Here is a 20,568-nt window from a genome sequence, read left to right on the forward strand (position 1 = left end):
TTAACTTAGAAAATCATTCTGTTCCGAAGAAATTTTCCCGCTTAAGCAGGTTCCATTTTGGACAGGTTTTACTGTATACATTATTTAAGAAAACATGCTATTGGAGTTATTTTTTGTGACCTTTTTTATTAACGATTTCTCGGCATACATTAATAAGTTGTAATGCTTGTTATTCGGTAGAATAGTACCGGTAGAAAACTTGTTCTTTTTGTCATTATTCGTGGTTAATTAAATACTGAATATGGTTGTTGATGTTTTTGATGGTGCCACTACCTTTTATTTATATTCAGCTTTTGAATAGCAGTAGTTTCGATTCTCTAGAGACGAGCATCCTTTTCTATGTCGGCTCCACCCTTTACCTGTTCACATCTTTTACTATTTTGTGCTTCATTTTAGATATCTCTATCTATCTCTACTGGTATCCGTTTAGATTCATTTTCACACGTGTATTTTCTCATTCCATTTTCCCGTTACAACTCACCCGTCGTTAAAGGCGTATATAAACTTTTACTTCTGCTATTCGAAACTCCATTTTACACACGTTCAACGTCTTCCGGATGCTGTGGAACAATAAAGAGATATCGTTACACTTTAACGTTATTTTTTTTTATTTTAAAATTAAATAGATAAAAATAACATCTAAATTAATTCAATCAGTTTGGTAAATAAAGTAGTAAATAATTTTTGAATTATTTAAAAAATAATAATAATAACGACAATTTGCTGCCATCTGTTGAGGTAGAACGATATTATAATCAAGAATCGAATTTTTTCGAATAAAATAGAGGAGGAAAAAAAAACTTAATTATTGATTAACGTCAAGGAATTAGGAAGAGAAATTTTGATGATAATATATTAACCGATAACGATTTATATTTTCATGACGCGTTTTGCCTAATCGCGTAATATATTGCCTCTAATTTATCGTATCCAATTTTTTTATTTACCTCTCTTAAACACGCTTATAACTAATTTACGTAAGAAATAATAATTAAATAGAAATATTTTTAAAATTAAATATAAATATGATTTAATTATACTTATAAACCGTATAAAATATTTTAATTGTTTTTATTTTATAATTAATTATTACTATTTTTTTTAACGAGTTGTCAATTTTGCGGTGGCGTCACCGGCTAATAAACGAAAGCAGACTATACATGCAGACTGGACGAAGTGTCAGTTACCGTAGCAACAAGGGGAGAGTTAAGTTCTCGGTTAGATACGAAGGACAAGCAAATTGAGGAAGTCGGTACAACGGTCGATGAAATCATCATCCGTCAACTATCCGCTTGTTTCTGTTTTCGTTATCTCAAGGTCAAAAACTGCAGACTTTCCCATCAAACTTTTATTAAATGCGATACTCGTCCAACCTACTTACGTAAGTGAACGGTTCGGGTGTATTGTTAGAAAGCCAAAAATTTTTATTCTAAATCCTCCTTCGTTTGTAGCGTTGGATGTTTACTTTACGTGACGTTGTGTGGAATATCAACTTAAATTCGACGGTGAAGAGGGGAAAAAATAAAAAAAAAGTGGGGAAATGAGTATACTGTTCCGAATCACCGATTTCACGGTTGCATACTTGAACGCATTTCGTGGTCGATTTCCGGCCACGTGATGTAGAGTCTTGTCTCTATGGCGACGTACCACGTGATAGGTGTGTGTCGTCATTAAGACAACTTTTGAGTGTCTGGTGTGTGTGGCGTGTGTGCAGTTTCTACCAACTTGTTATTCCGCACGTTTGAACAGATGCGAATGTTCGTGACTTCGTTCGTGTATATGTTTTTTTTTCCTCCCTCCCCCTTTTTTACGTCTCGGATCCACTCGAACACGTAACGCATATAGACGAGAAGTGTTTGTAAATAAATTTTATGAAGCGTCTATTTGCTGCGTGTTAATGGCAATTTAATCAATTGATAAGAACTAATTAACAATTTTTTGGAGTGTTTCGTAATGCGTTGGCGTGCAATCTAGTGTTTTAAGCGTTAAAAATGCTTATGTTTGAAGTTCGGAGATGTCGTCAAATTAAAAATAATTGTTAATCGTACGAATTTTATCGACGTGAATTTTTTTATAGGCGCGTAAAATATTTCGAGCAGTTATAAATTAATATATTATTATTTTTTAAACGTATTGCGTTAGAACTTCCTGCAATAATAGACGAATAAAACCTTGAACCTGTTGTGACAATCTCGATGAAAGAACATTGACCACGTGACACGACGATGGTGTAACACGATGCCATCCCCATTGCCGGACGTAACGAGAGAACGTTTTCATCATCCGATACCTCTCTGCACCCGAGGTCAACGACATCATCAAACAAAGCAGGGGTCAAAGATCATAGCAATATCTCGACTCTATCGACTGAAGAAATTCCCCGTTTTTTAAGTATTTCGCTCGTCCTACATATACAATGTACCGTACATAGATAACTGGATAAGAAGAGGGGGAGAACGTACTTTACCTCTAATAGTGCTGCCATCTTTCGCTAATAGTTAAAATTAAAAGAAGCAGAATCATCCGCAGCATTCAGTTTCGTCTGGTTTGGAAGACGTCAAAATAAGGAAAACTGCTCTTGAGTAAACATTCGTTCCCGAAAAACAGTTTTTATTTACCATCGACCTTCGTGTAGTTTTGGAACTTTGTTCTTCTGGAAGACGTCCTGGAACTCCTCCAATTCCAACCCAAAGCCAAAATTTAAACCTCAACAAATTTAGATCTGTGGAATCTCAAATGCTTCCAACTATAAACAAGGTGTATTTGAAAAATTTATTTTATATACACGTGCACTTAATTTATAAATAGTAAAATAGGCCATTTAATTTATTCGGTTTTTATTCGTCGTACATTTATTTTGTGTCTTTCAATGACGACTGTACAAAGAAACTTCATTCAAAAACTATTTAAATCATAATGAATCATTATTGTCGCTCTGCTACGTGATGAAACTTATCAAACATTGAAATTAGAATTTAAAGGCAAAAAAGAAGTTAATTTACTTTTAAATGAGAAACAGAATTTTAATTGGAATTAAGTCTGTTTTTTTTTATTGGGAAACAAGAAAGAAAAAAATTAGCTAATTAAAACAATTTTTATCGTATTAATTATCAGTTTTTGCTATATAAAAATGTTGGTAAATGCAAAAAATATTATTTATATAATTAATTTTTAGAAGAAGCTATATGCAAATTGTGTTAGTGGCATTTTACTATACAGGCCTATATATATATTTTTTTTATTTTCATTTTTTAAGAAAGAAAATCTAGTTACTACTCACGTCTGACTAGTCACAGACTCTAGTAATTTGCCTCTGCTGTTATAGGCCATAAAGAAATACGTGAGGTGATTGTAGCGCCGGACCTACACTAGAGGCAAGGACGGGTAGTGGCCCTGGCCCCTTCCTTCCCTGGAGGACAGACAAACACGAGGTTTTTCAAGCTGGATAAACCTGTTCTTGTTGACTACTTGACAGTTATCAAATTTTAATCTAAAAATATAGTTTAAAATTTTTATTTTGAATGTAACTCTTATGTATTATGTTACTATAGTTTACATGCAATGCAGAAAGCTTTTGCAACACAGAGAACAATGATACGAGGATCAACTTTTTTTCTTTATTTGGTTAAAATGCAATGAATGAAGCAGTTTCCTCGAGAGACCTGGAAAGAGAAGCAGCGTTGTCCACCCACGCTCTAACTCGGTGGCAAAATCGATTGACCTTTGATATTCAGAGACTATACGTGCCGAACAGTCACCCGCCAAAGCGCTGTTAGGAATCTATATAGTCACAATACTAAACAAACCCATTAATTCTATTTTTAAGTAATTGTTATTAATGCTATAACGCCTTAATTTCGTAACCGTATTAATCCTAGAACGGTACTAGTTTCACCATAGGTTTTATATAACGAGGCTATTTTTCTTGTTTTTCTTTTATCAATTCGTCTATGGTTAATATAGAAATGTTTGCTAATCTCTGTTCGTATTTCTCTGCATTATATAATCCAATATTCATATCTTTTTTAATTGTTAGTAATGTCTTTGAATACACGTGATATTCTTCTGCATGATAAAATTTAAATTTTTATTTTTATAATTGGAAGAACACATAAAAATTGAAGTAGAAGCTAACGAACTGCAATGTCTATCCGAAGAAATTAAAACGCATGAGAGAAGATTTAAGTCAATACCACAGTAAAGTCAATTACGTCCAGTTAATTGTATCCTTTCTTTTTATTTTTGAAAGTCGTAGAAAAAGTTCACCCTTCATTGAAGATTTTGGCATTGAAGAAGGGGGAAAAAAAGAGCACGAGATTAATTAAATGGAAGTCGTGGTTAATTGCTTTTTTTTATGTATAGGTGACGCAATTGGATGTAAAGTTTGATGTTGGATATTGGGGATAATGACTCGGAGTTAAGTATCCTGGACTATAAACGAAATGATGGGAGATGAGAGCGGCTGATAATGACGTGGCTGGCTCTAACACAACCTAGACATCCATCTGTGTAAATGAGAAGTTCACTAAAATACAACTTATTATAAGTTTCTCGCAGTTCATTAATTAAAATTCAAATTTTCCTCCAACATTGATTGATTAAAATTCCAAAATTCAAATTTCTTCGATAAGCAAGTTATAACAGATTGATTAATTACGATTGCATCTAGTAATAAAACATTTTCTTTCCAGTTTAATGACTATAGTTAATACACTGCATGCCGTGTAAACCAAATGACCTATAACACGAAATGCTGTAAAGTTGGTAAACAAAATGACATCACGCATCACTTTTGTTTACTATTATCGCGGCAAATTCTATAAAATTATATTAATTATATTTTTATTTTTATATTTATATTTTTCTTTAATTAAATAAATTTGTTCTATCGTTTTCTTTCTTTAAATTTAGCCTAATTTTCCTCACGAATGTTTTAAGGTTATTGTCTGTATATTTTTTAACACTTGCGTAACGCTATTGTTATGAAAAAATAAATCTTTATTTCGAGAATATTTTGTATTAAGTAATAAATTGAAAATTAAATGATTTTCAGAAGTTTTTTTTTTATTATTATATTATTAAAATTTTAAGTCTGCCGGTTAAAGACAAAGATTAATTGATCTAATATTTTAAGTGCACTTTGAACATAGGCTAAAACAAGGAAGTAATTTATATTTTTATGGAGGAAACCGATTTCTAAATAACAGGATAATTTTAAAAATTCTTTTGTACAAAGAAAATAAACTTAGATAAGTGCGCTATCTAAAATTCATAAAATTACCTCATTTACAAAACGTTAATGAGTAAATATAAGAACAAGAAATGAAGGGAAAAAACTCAAATAAAAATAAAATATTACTCATTAAAACGTTTCATTGTGTAAAATAGTAAGTCCTATTATTAAAGCAAATTTTTAATATTTATATATACGAGTACATAATAAATCAATAATAACTTAATAACTCTATTAAAACTAATTAACAGAAAGGACAAATTTTGTATTTTTTTTTTACATAGTTTATAATAAATTTTATCATTTTATTTTATTATTACTTATTTACATAAATATTATTTCAATTTTTTATATTTGATAAAAAAAAATATTTTATTAAGTTATAATATAGAAGCAATTTTTGCATTTTCTAATCTAAGATGCTTGATATTTTTATAGTGCTAAATTAAAAATAATTAATAATTTTATTAATAAATTTTATGCATTTTATTATTATATAGTTAAAAAAATATTCTATCATTCATTCATATCATGCAGAGTACAAATCTTATATGATAATAAAATAACTAATGATTCCAATAAACATAATAATGCCGTCATGCGTTACTAAATATAGTATTTTAAGTGGAGTTGTTATATTTTTGGTATAATATATTCAATATATAATTTATATATTTGTAGATATTTAATTATAATTTTATACAAATTTGATTAAAAAATGCAAATGTAACATTCATAATAATGATTTTTAAACATTTAAATCTTTAAAAAACTTTTTTTATTCTTAAATTTTTCAATTATTTTTTTTTTTAATTTTAAATTTTGCTTAAAATTATTTCCTATTTACATATAAAATAAAACTTTATATTGCATTTTATTTTATAATTCGAATATGATTTAGTACAATTTGGAGGTTTGTATCTTCGTCTAATTAGGCCCTACTTGATCCTAACGAATAACTGGAGTAAGAAAATAATCAAATATTAAGGTAATCAAAAGTCTAATTAATATATGATTTGTTTCTAGAATATTTAATACTTTAATTTTGAAACAATAATTTCTATAGAAAACGAGTGATTATTTCTTGTGGTATGGTCACAATGCAGGGATGAAATTCTTAAACGTATTTTTAATTTATTTAACTTAAAATATATGCTCTCCACCTCAAATTAGTAGTGGCTTGTCCCTGTACATAATATTTTTCCTTCAACAATAGAGTCGTGTCGGTCATCTATCTAACACCTTTCGGGGGAAAATTTTTGAATTGAAATAACGTAATTTCCGGTATGCATCGGACGTTCGTATACAGTTAATAGGGCCTCCTGTCCCTAAGGAATTCGTATCTGGTCTCGTCTTTCATCTGTTTAACTCTGTTCTCGATATTAAGAAAAGACACAGACGAAAGTGGGAATTTATAGGTTTACAATTTTTTCAAATTGCCGCCCACTAACCTAAACTGCGCTATGCCTTTACGGACTGATGAAGTAATTTAATATTATTCTCATGTTTATTTCGAAGTAGAATCCATTTGAAAATAATAATGGATTCGGATATTTTTCTAATCTGTTTTGTTTGAAGTAATTTGAAATAAGATTTTTTGGGAGCTGCAATTTGAAATAAATCAGCAACGAGTTGCTCAACTTTCCCGGCAATATTTAAAATTTTGGTGATGGCGCCATCTATTATAATAAATGGTAAAAAAAATCATATTTTATTTAAAATCTTTTCATATTTTTAACTATTATAAAACGGAAAAAAGCTTAATTTTGAAGGTAGAGATGGGTGTTGTAAAAAATTGTAACTATTGATAACGAGTAAAATCGTCATTAAGTTCGATACACATCACCCTCATTATCTCCCACTACCTCGACCTTTAACCACCAAAATTTAGTAGCATCGATCCCCCTAATAAACAAACGTCCCTGCAAAATTTCAGAAATTTTCGATAAAAAGAACAGGAGTTATTAAGCTTGAAAGAGGGAGAAAAAAATCGTGCCACAAATACTAATATTGTATCCATACATAGAAATTACCCCCGAAATTTTTTTTTCGTTTCTCGACGTTTCAAGGTGTCCTAAGTCCAAAAAATGTAAAAATCTGGGAAATCAATTTTTGTCGGATCGCCATACTTTCCCTCTTATATATAACAGCGGAAAAATAAAATTTGTAAATCTATAAATTCCCACTGTCGTCCGTCCGTCTGTCCTTCCTTAATTAATCTCGAGAACAAAGTTAGATAGATGAAAAGTCGAGACCAGATATGGAAGGATTCACGGCAGGAGGCCCAGATTAACTATATACGAACTTCTGGTGTAAACCGGAAGTCATATTGTTTCAATTTCAAAAATGTTTCCCAGAAAAATGTTAGATTTGAAGCATATGAGCAGGGAAAGCATGTGATACAGGGGAAAGACACTACTAATTTGAGATGGAAAGTATATACTGTATTTAAAATTAAATAAATGAAAAATAGGATTAAAAATTTCAGCTCGACATTGTGACTATGCCATGATAAATATTTGCTCGCTTGGAACTACAGTATTTCTTTTCAATATTGTGTAGAATATAGGCCTATCTAGTAATAAGGAAAGGCATCGTTTGTAATAGAAAATAATACGTTTTACGTTTACTAATATAGTGTATCTTCTAGATAGAATTCATTAGTCATCGTTAATCTTGGAAATTTCATATTATACATTTAATTTTCATTGTAGAAAATAGTATATGGCAGCAAAGTTACTTTTTTATTTGTATGTTTTCGGATTTAAATGTGTAGCTTCTACTGCTTAGTTTCTAATGCTTTATAAATAATCATTATTAAATTAAATTTATAAGCAATCTTGATAGTTACAGTATATAGAGGCTCATCACTGGGAAGATATTAAAAGTCTATCTCATTTTGGAGGAACATCCTACATTAGTTTTGGTGTAAACTTCTTTTAACACATTTATCGATTTATGTATGATTCAAGGGGAAATTGTAATTCTTTTTTCTTTTCACATATAAAATCCGGAATTGAATATTATATTTAGTATTTTTAAAACTAATTTCAATTGTTCATTAATAATTAAAAGTGTTCGATAGTAAAAACCTGTCGTACGCCGAAGAGTTGTGTCAATAATTTAAATAGGATTTAATGTTATGTTTATCGGAATAGTCAAGAGCTTCGTAATAGGATTAGTAATCCTTTGTATGAAACCATTTTATAGTAATTTAAAATGTCTTATGAGATGGTGGATGGTTTTAAATACTGTACTTTAAGCGTAATTTTGCTTAAAGAAGTAATTTGTTACGGATTTTTTTTTAATTTATAAAATATTTTGACATTTAAACTTTACCCATTCTATTATTAAATNCATATATAATAAAATGATGATAAAGAATATGAGGAGTGGCGCGTTAACCTACGCGCCAAACCTGGGGCCTCACCAACGAGTGGCCCCAAACCCATCTTTAATAAGAAAAAATTCCTCGAAGAAAAATGCCCGAAGTCGACACTGTAAATGGGCCCCATAATTCAAATTTACGAAGCTATAACCCGCTACCATATGTACGGCAAAACCCGTTTAAACCAGGATCGCACGGTACCGAATATTTTTTCCGGTTTGGTAGGTTTCGTTAAAAATTTTTTTTTTTTAACTTAGAAAATCATTCTGTTCCGAAGAAATTTTCCCGCTTAAGCAGGTTCCATTTTGGACAGGTTTTACTGTATACATTATTTAAGAAAACATGCTATTGGAGTTATTTTTTGTGACCTTTTTTATTAACGATTTCTCGGCATACATTAATAAGTTGTAATGCTTGTTATTCGGTAGAATAGTACCGGTAGAAAACTTGTTCTTTTTGTCATTATTCGTGGTTAATTAAATACTGAATATGGTTGTTGATGTTTTTGATGGTGCCACTACCTTTTATTTATATTCAGCTTTTGAATAGCAGTAGTTTCGATTCTCTAGAGACGAGCATCCTTTTCTATGTCGGCTCCACCCTTTACCTGTTCACATCTTTTACTATTTTGTGCTTCATTTTAGATATCTCTATCTATCTCTACTGGTATCCGTTTAGATTCATTTTCACACGTGTATTTTCTCATTCCATTTTCCCGTTACAACTCACCCGTCGTTAAAGGCGTATATAAACTTTTACTTCTGCTATTCGAAACTCCATTTTACACACGTTCAACGTCTTCCGGATGCTGTGGAACAATAAAGAGATATCGTTACACTTTAACGTTATTTTTTTTTATTTTAAAATTAAATAGATAAAAATAACATCTAAATTAATTCAATCAGTTTGGTAAATAAAGTAGTAAATAATTTTTGAATTATTTAAAAAATAATAATAATAACGACAATTTGCTGCCATCTGTTGAGGTAGAACGATATTATAATCAAGAATCGAATTTTTTCGAATAAAATAGAGGAGGAAAAAAAAACTTAATTATTGATTAACGTCAAGGAATTAGGAAGAGAAATTTTGATGATAATATATTAACCGATAACGATTTATATTTTCATGACGCGTTTTGCCTAATCGCGTAATATATTGCCTCTAATTTATCGTATCCAATTTTTTTATTTACCTCTCTTAAACACGCTTATAACTAATTTACGTAAGAAATAATAATTAAATAGAAATATTTTTAAAATTAAATATAAATATGATTTAATTATACTTATAAACCGTATAAAATATTTTAATTGTTTTTATTTTATAATTAATTATTACTATTTTTTTTAACGAGTTGTCAATTTTGCGGTGGCGTCACCGGCTAATAAACGAAAGCAGACTATACATGCAGACTGGACGAAGTGTCAGTTACCGTAGCAACAAGGGGAGAGTTAAGTTCTCGGTTAGATACGAAGGACAAGCAAATTGAGGAAGTCGGTACAACGGTCGATGAAATCATCATCCGTCAACTATCCGCTTGTTTCTGTTTTCGTTATCTCAAGGTCAAAAACTGCAGACTTTCCCATCAAACTTTTATTAAATGCGATACTCGTCCAACCTACTTACGTAAGTGAACGGTTCGGGTGTATTGTTAGAAAGCCAAAAATTTTTATTCTAAATCCTCCTTCGTTTGTAGCGTTGGATGTTTACTTTACGTGACGTTGTGTGGAATATCAACTTAAATTCGACGGTGAAGAGGGGAAAAAATAAAAAAATAAAAAAAAAGTGGGGAAATGAGTATACTGTTCCGAATCACCGATTTCACGGTTGCATACTTGAACGCATTTCGTGGTCGATTTCCGGCCACGTGATGTAGAGTCTTGTCTCTATGGCGACGTACCACGTGATAGGTGTGTGTCGTCATTAAGACAACTTTTGAGTGTCTGGTGTGTGTGGCGTGTGTGCAGTTTCTACCAACTTGTTATTCCGCACGTTTGAACAGATGCGAATGTTCGTGACTTCGTTCGTGTATATGTTTTTTTTTCCTCCCTCCCCCTTTTTTACGTCTCGGATCCACTCGAACACGTAACGCATATAGACGAGAAGTGTTTGTAAATAAATTTTATGAAGCGTCTATTTGCTGCGTGTTAATGGCAATTTAATCAATTGATAAGAACTAATTAACAATTTTTTGGAGTGTTTCGTAATGCGTTGGCGTGCAATCTAGTGTTTTAAGCGTTAAAAATGCTTATGTTTGAAGTTCGGAGATGTCGTCAAATTAAAAATAATTGTTAATCGTACGAATTTTATCGACGTGAATTTTTTTATAGGCGCGTAAAATATTTCGAGCAGTTATAAATTAATATATTATTATTTTTTAAACGTATTGCGTTAGAACTTCCTGCAATAATAGACGAATAAAACCTTGAACCTGTTGTGACAATCTCGATGAAAGAACATTGACCACGTGACACGACGATGGTGTAACACGATGCCATCCCCATTGCCGGACGTAACGAGAGAACGTTTTCATCATCCGATACCTCTCTGCACCCGAGGTCAACGACATCATCAAACAAAGCAGGGGTCAAAGATCATAGCAATATCTCGACTCTATCGACTGAAGAAATTCCCCGTTTTTTAAGTATTTCGCTCGTCCTACATATACAATGTACCGTACATAGATAACTGGATAAGAAGAGGGGGAGAACGTACTTTACCTCTAATAGTGCTGCCATCTTTCGCTAATAGTTAAAATTAAAAGAAGCAGAATCATCCGCAGCATTCAGTTTCGTCTGGTTTGGAAGACGTCAAAATAAGGAAAACTGCTCTTGAGTAAACATTCGTTCCCGAAAAACAGTTTTTATTTACCATCGACCTTCGTGTAGTTTTGGAACTTTGTTCTTCTGGAAGACGTCCTGGAACTCCTCCAATTCCAACCCAAAGCCAAAATTTAAACCTCAACAAATTTAGATCTGTGGAATCTCAAATGCTTCCAACTATAAACAAGGTGTATTTGAAAAATTTATTTTATATACACGTGCACTTAATTTATAAATAGTAAAATAGGCCATTTAATTTATTCGGTTTTTATTCGTCGTACATTTATTTTGTGTCTTTCAATGACGACTGTACAAAGAAACTTCATTCAAAAACTATTTAAATCATAATGAATCATTATTGTCGCTCTGCTACGTGATGAAACTTATCAAACATTGAAATTAGAATTTAAAGGCAAAAAAGAAGTTAATTTACTTTTAAATGAGAAACAGAATTTTAATTGGAATTAAGTCTGTTTTTTTTTATTGGGAAACAAGAAAGAAAAAAATTAGCTAATTAAAACAATTTTTATCGTATTAATTATCAGTTTTTGCTATATAAAAATGTTGGTAAATGCAAAAAATATTATTTATATAATTAATTTTTAGAAGAAGCTATATGCAAATTGTGTTAGTGGCATTTTACTATACAGGCCTATATATATATTTTTTTTATTTTCATTTTTTAAGAAAGAAAATCTAGTTACTACTCACGTCTGACTAGTCACAGACTCTAGTAATTTGCCTCTGCTGTTATAGGCCATAAAGAAATACGTGAGGTGATTGTAGCGCCGGACCTACACTAGAGGCAAGGACGGGTAGTGGCCCTGGCCCCTTCCTTCCCTGGAGGACAGACAAACACGAGGTTTTTCAAGCTGGATAAACCTGTTCTTGTTGACTACTTGACAGTTATCAAATTTTAATCTAAAAATATAGTTTAAAATTTTTATTTTGAATGTAACTCTTATGTATTATGTTACTATAGTTTACATGCAATGCAGAAAGCTTTTGCAACACAGAGAACAATGATACGAGGATCAACTTTTTTTCTTTATTTGGTTAAAATGCAATGAATGAAGCAGTTTCCTCGAGAGACCTGGAAAGAGAAGCAGCGTTGTCCACCCACGCTCTAACTCGGTGGCAAAATCGATTGACCTTTGATATTCAGAGACTATACGTGCCGAACAGTCACCCGCCAAAGCGCTGTTAGGAATCTATATAGTCACAATACTAAACAAACCCATTAATTCTATTTTTAAGTAATTGTTATTAATGCTATAACGCCTTAATTTCGTAACCGTATTAATCCTAGAACGGTACTAGTTTCACCATAGGTTTTATATAACGAGGCTATTTTTCTTGTTTTTCTTTTATCAATTCGTCTATGGTTAATATAGAAATGTTTGCTAATCTCTGTTCGTATTTCTCTGCATTATATAATCCAATATTCATATCTTTTTTAATTGTTAGTAATGTCTTTGAATACACGTGATATTCTTCTGCATGATAAAATTTAAATTTTTATTTTTATAATTGGAAGAACACATAAAAATTGAAGTAGAAGCTAACGAACTGCAATGTCTATCCGAAGAAATTAAAACGCATGAGAGAAGATTTAAGTCAATACCACAGTAAAGTCAATTACGTCCAGTTAATTGTATCCTTTCTTTTTATTTTTGAAAGTCGTAGAAAAAGTTCACCCTTCATTGAAGATTTTGGCATTGAAGAAGGGGGAAAAAAAGAGCACGAGATTAATTAAATGGAAGTCGTGGTTAATTGCTTTTTTTTATGTATAGGTGACGCAATTGGATGTAAAGTTTGATGTTGGATATTGGGGATAATGACTCGGAGTTAAGTATCCTGGACTATAAACGAAATGATGGGAGATGAGAGCGGCTGATAATGACGTGGCTGGCTCTAACACAACCTAGACATCCATCTGTGTAAATGAGAAGTTCACTAAAATACAACTTATTATAAGTTTCTCGCAGTTCATTAATTAAAATTCAAATTTTCCTCCAACATTGATTGATTAAAATTCCAAAATTCAAATTTCTTCGATAAGCAAGTTATAACAGATTGATTAATTACGATTGCATCTAGTAATAAAACATTTTCTTTCCAGTTTAATGACTATAGTTAATACACTGCATGCCGTGTAAACCAAATGACCTATAACACGAAATGCTGTAAAGTTGGTAAACAAAATGACATCACGCATCACTTTTGTTTACTATTATCGCGGCAAATTCTATAAAATTATATTAATTATATTTTTATTTTTATATTTATATTTTTCTTTAATTAAATAAATTTGTTCTATCGTTTTCTTTCTTTAAATTTAGCCTAATTTTCCTCACGAATGTTTTAAGGTTATTGTCTGTATATTTTTTAACACTTGCGTAACGCTATTGTTATGAAAAAATAAATCTTTATTTCGAGAATATTTTGTATTAAGTAATAAATTGAAAATTAAATGATTTTCAGAAGTTTTTTTTTTATTATTATATTATTAAAATTTTAAGTCTGCCGGTTAAAGACAAAGATTAATTGATCTAATATTTTAAGTGCACTTTGAACATAGGCTAAAACAAGGAAGTAATTTATATTTTTATGGAGGAAACCGATTTCTAAATAACAGGATAATTTTAAAAATTCTTTTGTACAAAGAAAATAAACTTAGATAAGTGCGCTATCTAAAATTCATAAAATTACCTCATTTACAAAACGTTAATGAGTAAATATAAGAACAAGAAATGAAGGGAAAAAACTCAAATAAAAATAAAATATTACTCATTAAAACGTTTCATTGTGTAAAATAGTAAGTCCTATTATTAAAGCAAATTTTTAATATTTATATATACGAGTACATAATAAATCAATAATAACTTAATAACTCTATTAAAACTAATTAACAGAAAGGACAAATTTTGTATTTTTTTTTTACATAGTTTATAATAAATTTTATCATTTTATTTTATTATTACTTATTTACATAAATATTATTTCAATTTTTTATATTTGATAAAAAAAAATATTTTATTAAGTTATAATATAGAAGCAATTTTTGCATTTTCTAATCTAAGATGCTTGATATTTTTATAGTGCTAAATTAAAAATAATTAATAATTTTATTAATAAATTTTATGCATTTTATTATTATATAGTTAAAAAAATATTCTATCATTCATTCATATCATGCAGAGTACAAATCTTATATGATAATAAAATAACTAATGATTCCAATAAACATAATAATGCCGTCATGCGTTACTAAATATAGTATTTTAAGTGGAGTTGTTATATTTTTGGTATAATATATTCAATATATAATTTATATATTTGTAGATATTTAATTATAATTTTATACAAATTTGATTAAAAAATGCAAATGTAACATTCATAATAATGATTTTTAAACATTTAAATCTTTAAAAAACTTTTTTTATTCTTAAATTTTTCAATTATTTTTTTTTTTAATTTTAAATTTTGCTTAAAATTATTTCCTATTTACATATAAAATAAAACTTTATATTGCATTTTATTTTATAATTCGAATATGATTTAGTACAATTTGGAGGTTTGTATCTTCGTCTAATTAGGCCCTACTTGATCCTAACGAATAACTGGAGTAAGAAAATAATCAAATATTAAGGTAATCAAAAGTCTAATTAATATATGATTTGTTTCTAGAATATTTAATACTTTAATTTTGAAACAATAATTTCTATAGAAAACGAGTGATTATTTCTTGTGGTATGGTCACAATGCAGGGATGAAATTCTTAAACGTATTTTTAATTTATTTAACTTAAAATATATGCTCTCCACCTCAAATTAGTAGTGGCTTGTCCCTGTACATAATATTTTTCCTTCAACAATAGAGTCGTGTCGGTCATCTATCTAACACCTTTCGGGGGAAAATTTTTGAATTGAAATAACGTAATTTCCGGTATGCATCGGACGTTCGTATACAGTTAATAGGGCCTCCTGTCCCTAAGGAATTCGTATCTGGTCTCGTCTTTCATCTGTTTAACTCTGTTCTCGATATTAAGAAAAGACACAGACGAAAGTGGGAATTTATAGGTTTACAATTTTTTCAAATTGCCGCCCACTAACCTAAACTGCGCTATGCCTTTACGGACTGATGAAGTAATTTAATATTATTCTCATGTTTATTTCGAAGTAGAATCCATTTGAAAATAATAATGGATTCGGATATTTTTCTAATCTGTTTTGTTTGAAGTAATTTGAAATAAGATTTTTTGGGAGCTGCAATTTGAAATAAATCAGCAACGAGTTGCTCAACTTTCCCGGCAATATTTAAAATTTTGGTGATGGCGCCATCTATTATAATAAATGGTAAAAAAAATCATATTTTATTTAAAATCTTTTCATATTTTTAACTATTATAAAACGGAAAAAAGCTTAATTTTGAAGGTAGAGATGGGTGTTGTAAAAAATTGTAACTATTGATAACGAGTAAAATCGTCATTAAGTTCGATACACATCACCCTCATTATCTCCCACTACCTCGACCTTTAACCACCAAAATTTAGTAGCATCGATCCCCCTAATAAACAAACGTCCCTGCAAAATTTCAGAAATTTTCGATAAAAAGAACAGGAGTTATTAAGCTTGAAAGAGGGAGAAAAAAATCGTGCCACAAATACTAATATTGTATCCATACATAGAAATTACCCCCGAAATTTTTTTTTCGTTTCTCGACGTTTCAAGGTGTCCTAAGTCCAAAAAATGTAAAAATCTGGGAAATCAATTTTTGTCGGATCGCCATACTTTCCCTCTTATATATAACAGCGGAAAAATAAAATTTGTAAATCTATAAATTCCCACTGTCGTCCGTCCGTCTGTCCTTCCTTAATTAATCTCGAGAACAAAGTTAGATAGATGAAAAGTCGAGACCAGATATGGAAGGATTCACGGCAGGAGGCCCAGATTAACTATATACGAACTTCTGGTGTAAACCGGAAGTCATATTGTTTCAATTTCAAAAATGTTTCCCAGAAAAATGTTAGATTTGAAGCATATGAGCAGGGAAAGCATGTGATACAGGGGAAAGACACTACTAATTTGAGATGGAAAGTATATACTGTATTTAAAATTAAATAAATGAAAAATAGGATTAAAAATTTCAGCTCGACATTGTGACTATGCCATGATAAATATTTGCTCGCTTGGAACTACAGTATTTCTTTTCAATATTGTGTAGAATATAGGCCTATCTAGTAATAAGGAAAGGCATCGTTTGTAATAGAAAATAATACGTTTTACGTTTACTAATATAGTGTATCTTCTAGATAGAATTCATTAGTCATCGTTAATCTTGGAAATTTCATATTATACATTTAATTTTCATTGTAGAAAATAGTATATGGCAGCAAAGTTACTTTTTTATTTGTATGTTTTCGGATTTAAATGTGTAGCTTCTACTGCTTAGTTTCTAATGCTTTATAAATAATCATTATTAAATTAAATTTATAAGCAATCTTGATAGTTACAGTATATAGAGGCTCATCACTGGGAAGATATTAAAAGTCTATCTCATTTTGGAGGAACATCCTACATTAGTTTTGGTGTAAACTTCTTTTAACACATTTATCGATTTATGTATGATTCAAGGGGAAATTGTAATTCTTTTTTCTTTTCACATATAAAATCCGGAATTGAATATTATATTTAGTATTTTTAAAACTAATTTCAATTGTTCATTAATAATTAAAAGTGTTCGATAGTAAAAACCTGTCGTACGCCGAAGAGTTGTGTCAATAATTTAAATAGGATTTAATGTTATGTTTATCGGAATAGTCAAGAGCTTCGTAATAGGATTAGTAATCCTTTGTATGAAACCATTTTATAGTAATTTAAAATGTCTTATGAGATGGTGGATGGTTTTAAATACTGTACTTTAAGCGTAATTTTGCTTAAAGAAGTAATTTGTTACGGATTTTTTTTTAATTTATAAAATATTTTGACATTTAAACTTTACCCATTCTATTATTAAATTTAGCTTTAATAAATTTGCCTGGGGAATATTTAAATAATTGTAACAATGTTAATTATCGATTTTTACAGCGTGTCTTCAGAATGACTCAATTATACCCTTTACAATTAATAGTTTTTATACGGTAGATAAAGGAAATTTTTAAAAAGTATTAATCTTAATTAATTGATTGAAGTAGTCATAAAATCAAAAAGAAAATCCGAGAAATAATTTATCAGTGTCATTGATAGTAATTAACCGTATTGATGGATAAATTACAAATCCAAGTTCTTAAATCTTGATGGGAAGTATTAAACTCGAAAAATTCATTAAAGTAATTATTTATGACCTAATTACTAACATTTTAATTTCTAAGGCAGATTTCGGCTATAAACTCTTTATTGAGTATTGTAATAAATTAAAGCTCTTCGTGGATCCGGCAAGTTAGAACGATACCTTTGAGAATTAAACATCTCTAAAACAGATAAAGAGTAAAGGTTCTAAGAATGTCTCACTTGGGAACATAACAACACAACAGAAAATGAGACCGAGAGTAACCACATTAATAATCTGATTGATTAGAAAATAAATGAAAAACCCGATCAATATAGGCCTAGGGTCTCTAGCAACTTCCATTTTTAATGCTGATTTTTATATTAATTTATGTTAGCCTCCTCGTACTTCTTGTATGAAACTTTTTGCACGATTGTTTCTTTGCCTTAGCACACATTAGTTATGCTCAAATTAAACTTTGCTTAAAGTACAGTGTACTGTTAGTATGTGTAATCCCGTATAATGTAGATTTATGCAAGCGAAACCATAACGAATTACATGGAAATAAAAATCACAGGATATTATTTTCTCGGTAATTTTTCTAAACGATAATATTTCAATTAGAATAATTACTAAAGCTATCTTACAAAAATTTATCTTAAAAGAATTACTTGGTAAATACTTGGCATGTGTTGGATTCTACAATTTTTTTTTCCACCCTCCTTTTTTCTGTATCCGCACAACTTGAAATACCGTTGGCTATTATCTAATGATTTAATGTTAAAGAGAAACTAGGGAACGTTAATGTATAATTTAAAATGACCGAATATAAAAAAAAAAACTTTAATCTTTTTCTGTTTTAATTAACACGAATGCGAAGTATATCATAAAATTTCGGTAGCGGTGTACAACCCTAAATCTTTTTCAATTTAATTCGGCAATTTCATTAAAATATAGTAGCGGAATGGATTCTCATTTCTGGTTCGTCCCTTTTATCGATCGAAGGACGAAAAAGTTTACCAAACCTAAACAGTCGATAGCGAATCATAATAGGAGGAGTTTGAATTGAATCAGAAATTTGCAGCTGCTTGACAATAATTTATGTTATTGCTTATAAATTTGAATGTAAAAGTAAAGAATATTCTACATCCGAAAGACAAAAAGAAATAAATTCTTCTCTTTACAAGATTTTCAATTGTCTAAATTGCAGTAATTTGGACAATTGTTCCATTCAAATATTTTTAGATTGACGTAGTTCTAAGTCTTTTATCTGTTGATTTACTATGAAAAATGTTTCCATTTTTATAAGAATTTAAATATTTTTCGTATAAATTATAATATTTCTTTCTTTTTTTTATTTTTTGAAAATTTTAACGCCATCCATTTTGTTGATCCACTTCCCTCTCCATTTTCTGACTCTAGCTCAGAATAAGAGGCAAAATATAGAAATGACAAATCTTCGAAAAAATATCTTTTCGAGGCAATTTGTTCTATTTTAACTTCCGAATAAATGTTGGCACTAGTATAAGAAGCAAATCATTCTAAGACAGAGGTTGAAAATTTTATACAGTATTAGTACAGTAGTCAAACAGTGAATTTAAAACTGTTTTTGCCAAAAAACAATGCAGTAAATAAGTAAACATATTAAGCTATTAATACCTAAGATATTGTTACGTACATTCCACTTTTATGTTTTTTAGGCTCTCGCTATCGTCCATCTGTCCTTAATCTCGAGAACGGAGTTAGATAAATAAAAATCGAGATCATATATTATTTATTTAGGTCTAAATTAAAATACTATTAGATATTGCAACGCGATATTATGACCGTGTCACAATAAGTAATTTCGATTTTTCTTCTTATCGTTTAATCATTGTACAAATTGCATTTAAATTAAGTATATTCGTGTTTTTTTTTTAATGTTTAGCCTTTATATTAAATTGATTATGTTATAAGAAAAATAAAATTTTTAACACATTATTCGTTGTTTACATACATTAGAATTTAAAGTGATAATGAATAAAAATAAACAAATTTTATTGACACGGAGCAACGAACGTCATCTATTCATAGACGCATCCAGGAGTGCATTCGCTTCACGATTCTTGGTTTATCCATTTTTATATAAATATTCTTATTATGTATTTTTTAAAAAATCCACTTTTAGTTTAACGTCCCAAAGGAGAAGAATAAAAATATTTATGGCAGCTACATATTTGGAATATTTGCGATGCTGTCGTCTAGCCTCTTCCCTCAAGAATTTGTTTTACTATGGGTCGCTTTAAATCGAAATTTGATATAAAAATAGATAGACAATGATAATATAAGTAATAATTTACGGGATATGAACATTTTTACATAAAATTTTAGGTGTAAAGAAATAATTTAAAAAACGTAAACTTAATTAAAATGAACCTTACAATTAACCAGCAATTACTTATTGGGACATGTTCACAATGCCGGGCTGCAATTTTTAATCATATTTTAATTTAAAAATAAGCTTTCTATATCCGGTCTCAATTTTCGTATATCTAACTCCGTTGTTCCGAAACTTTTGAATCGAAATCACGTGAATTCCGGGCCAGATCGGAGGTTCGTATACAGTTAATCGAGTCCTCCGACACTTAAACTTCTCATATCTGTCCTCGATTTTCATCTGTCTAACTCCGTTCTCGAGATTAACGAAGGACGGATAGACGGACGACGGATGTATAGAATCTATAGATCTGCAATTTGAAAATCGCAACCCAATAAGGAAGATTTAATTGTTTATATCAGAATGTAGGAAGTGAAAAGCAGCACAGAGAGAGATGGAAAAATGCTATAAATCTCTTTAACTAAAATATATGTGA

At 29.8% G+C, this 20,568-nt stretch overlaps 2 long non-coding RNA genes across 2 annotated transcripts; both read right to left on the reverse strand.

Moving 5' to 3' along the window:
- Nucleotides 1-370: 370 nt before the first annotated feature.
- LOC111640364 lies at nucleotides 371-2,617 on the reverse strand. The gene is made up of 2 exons (XR_002759260.1): nucleotides 2,468-2,617; nucleotides 371-560 (listed from the first exon to the last, which is right to left on the reverse strand). It is a non-coding gene; the product is annotated as an uncharacterized LOC111640364 (long non-coding RNA).
- Nucleotides 2,618-9,239: 6,622 nt separating this feature from the next.
- Nucleotides 9,240-11,494, reverse strand: LOC111640373. Its single transcript, XR_002759261.1, has 2 exons — nucleotides 11,345-11,494; nucleotides 9,240-9,429 (listed from the first exon to the last, which is right to left on the reverse strand). It is a non-coding gene; the product is annotated as an uncharacterized LOC111640373 (long non-coding RNA).
- Between the last annotated feature and the right edge of the window lie 9,074 nt (nucleotides 11,495-20,568).

This window comes from Centruroides sculpturatus, unplaced genomic scaffold (assembly GCF_000671375.1).
Source record: "Centruroides sculpturatus isolate CEXI.00-Female unplaced genomic scaffold, Cexi_2.0 scaffold1261, whole genome shotgun sequence".
In the NCBI taxonomy this organism is placed as follows: domain Eukaryota; kingdom Metazoa; phylum Arthropoda; class Arachnida; order Scorpiones; family Buthidae; genus Centruroides; species Centruroides sculpturatus.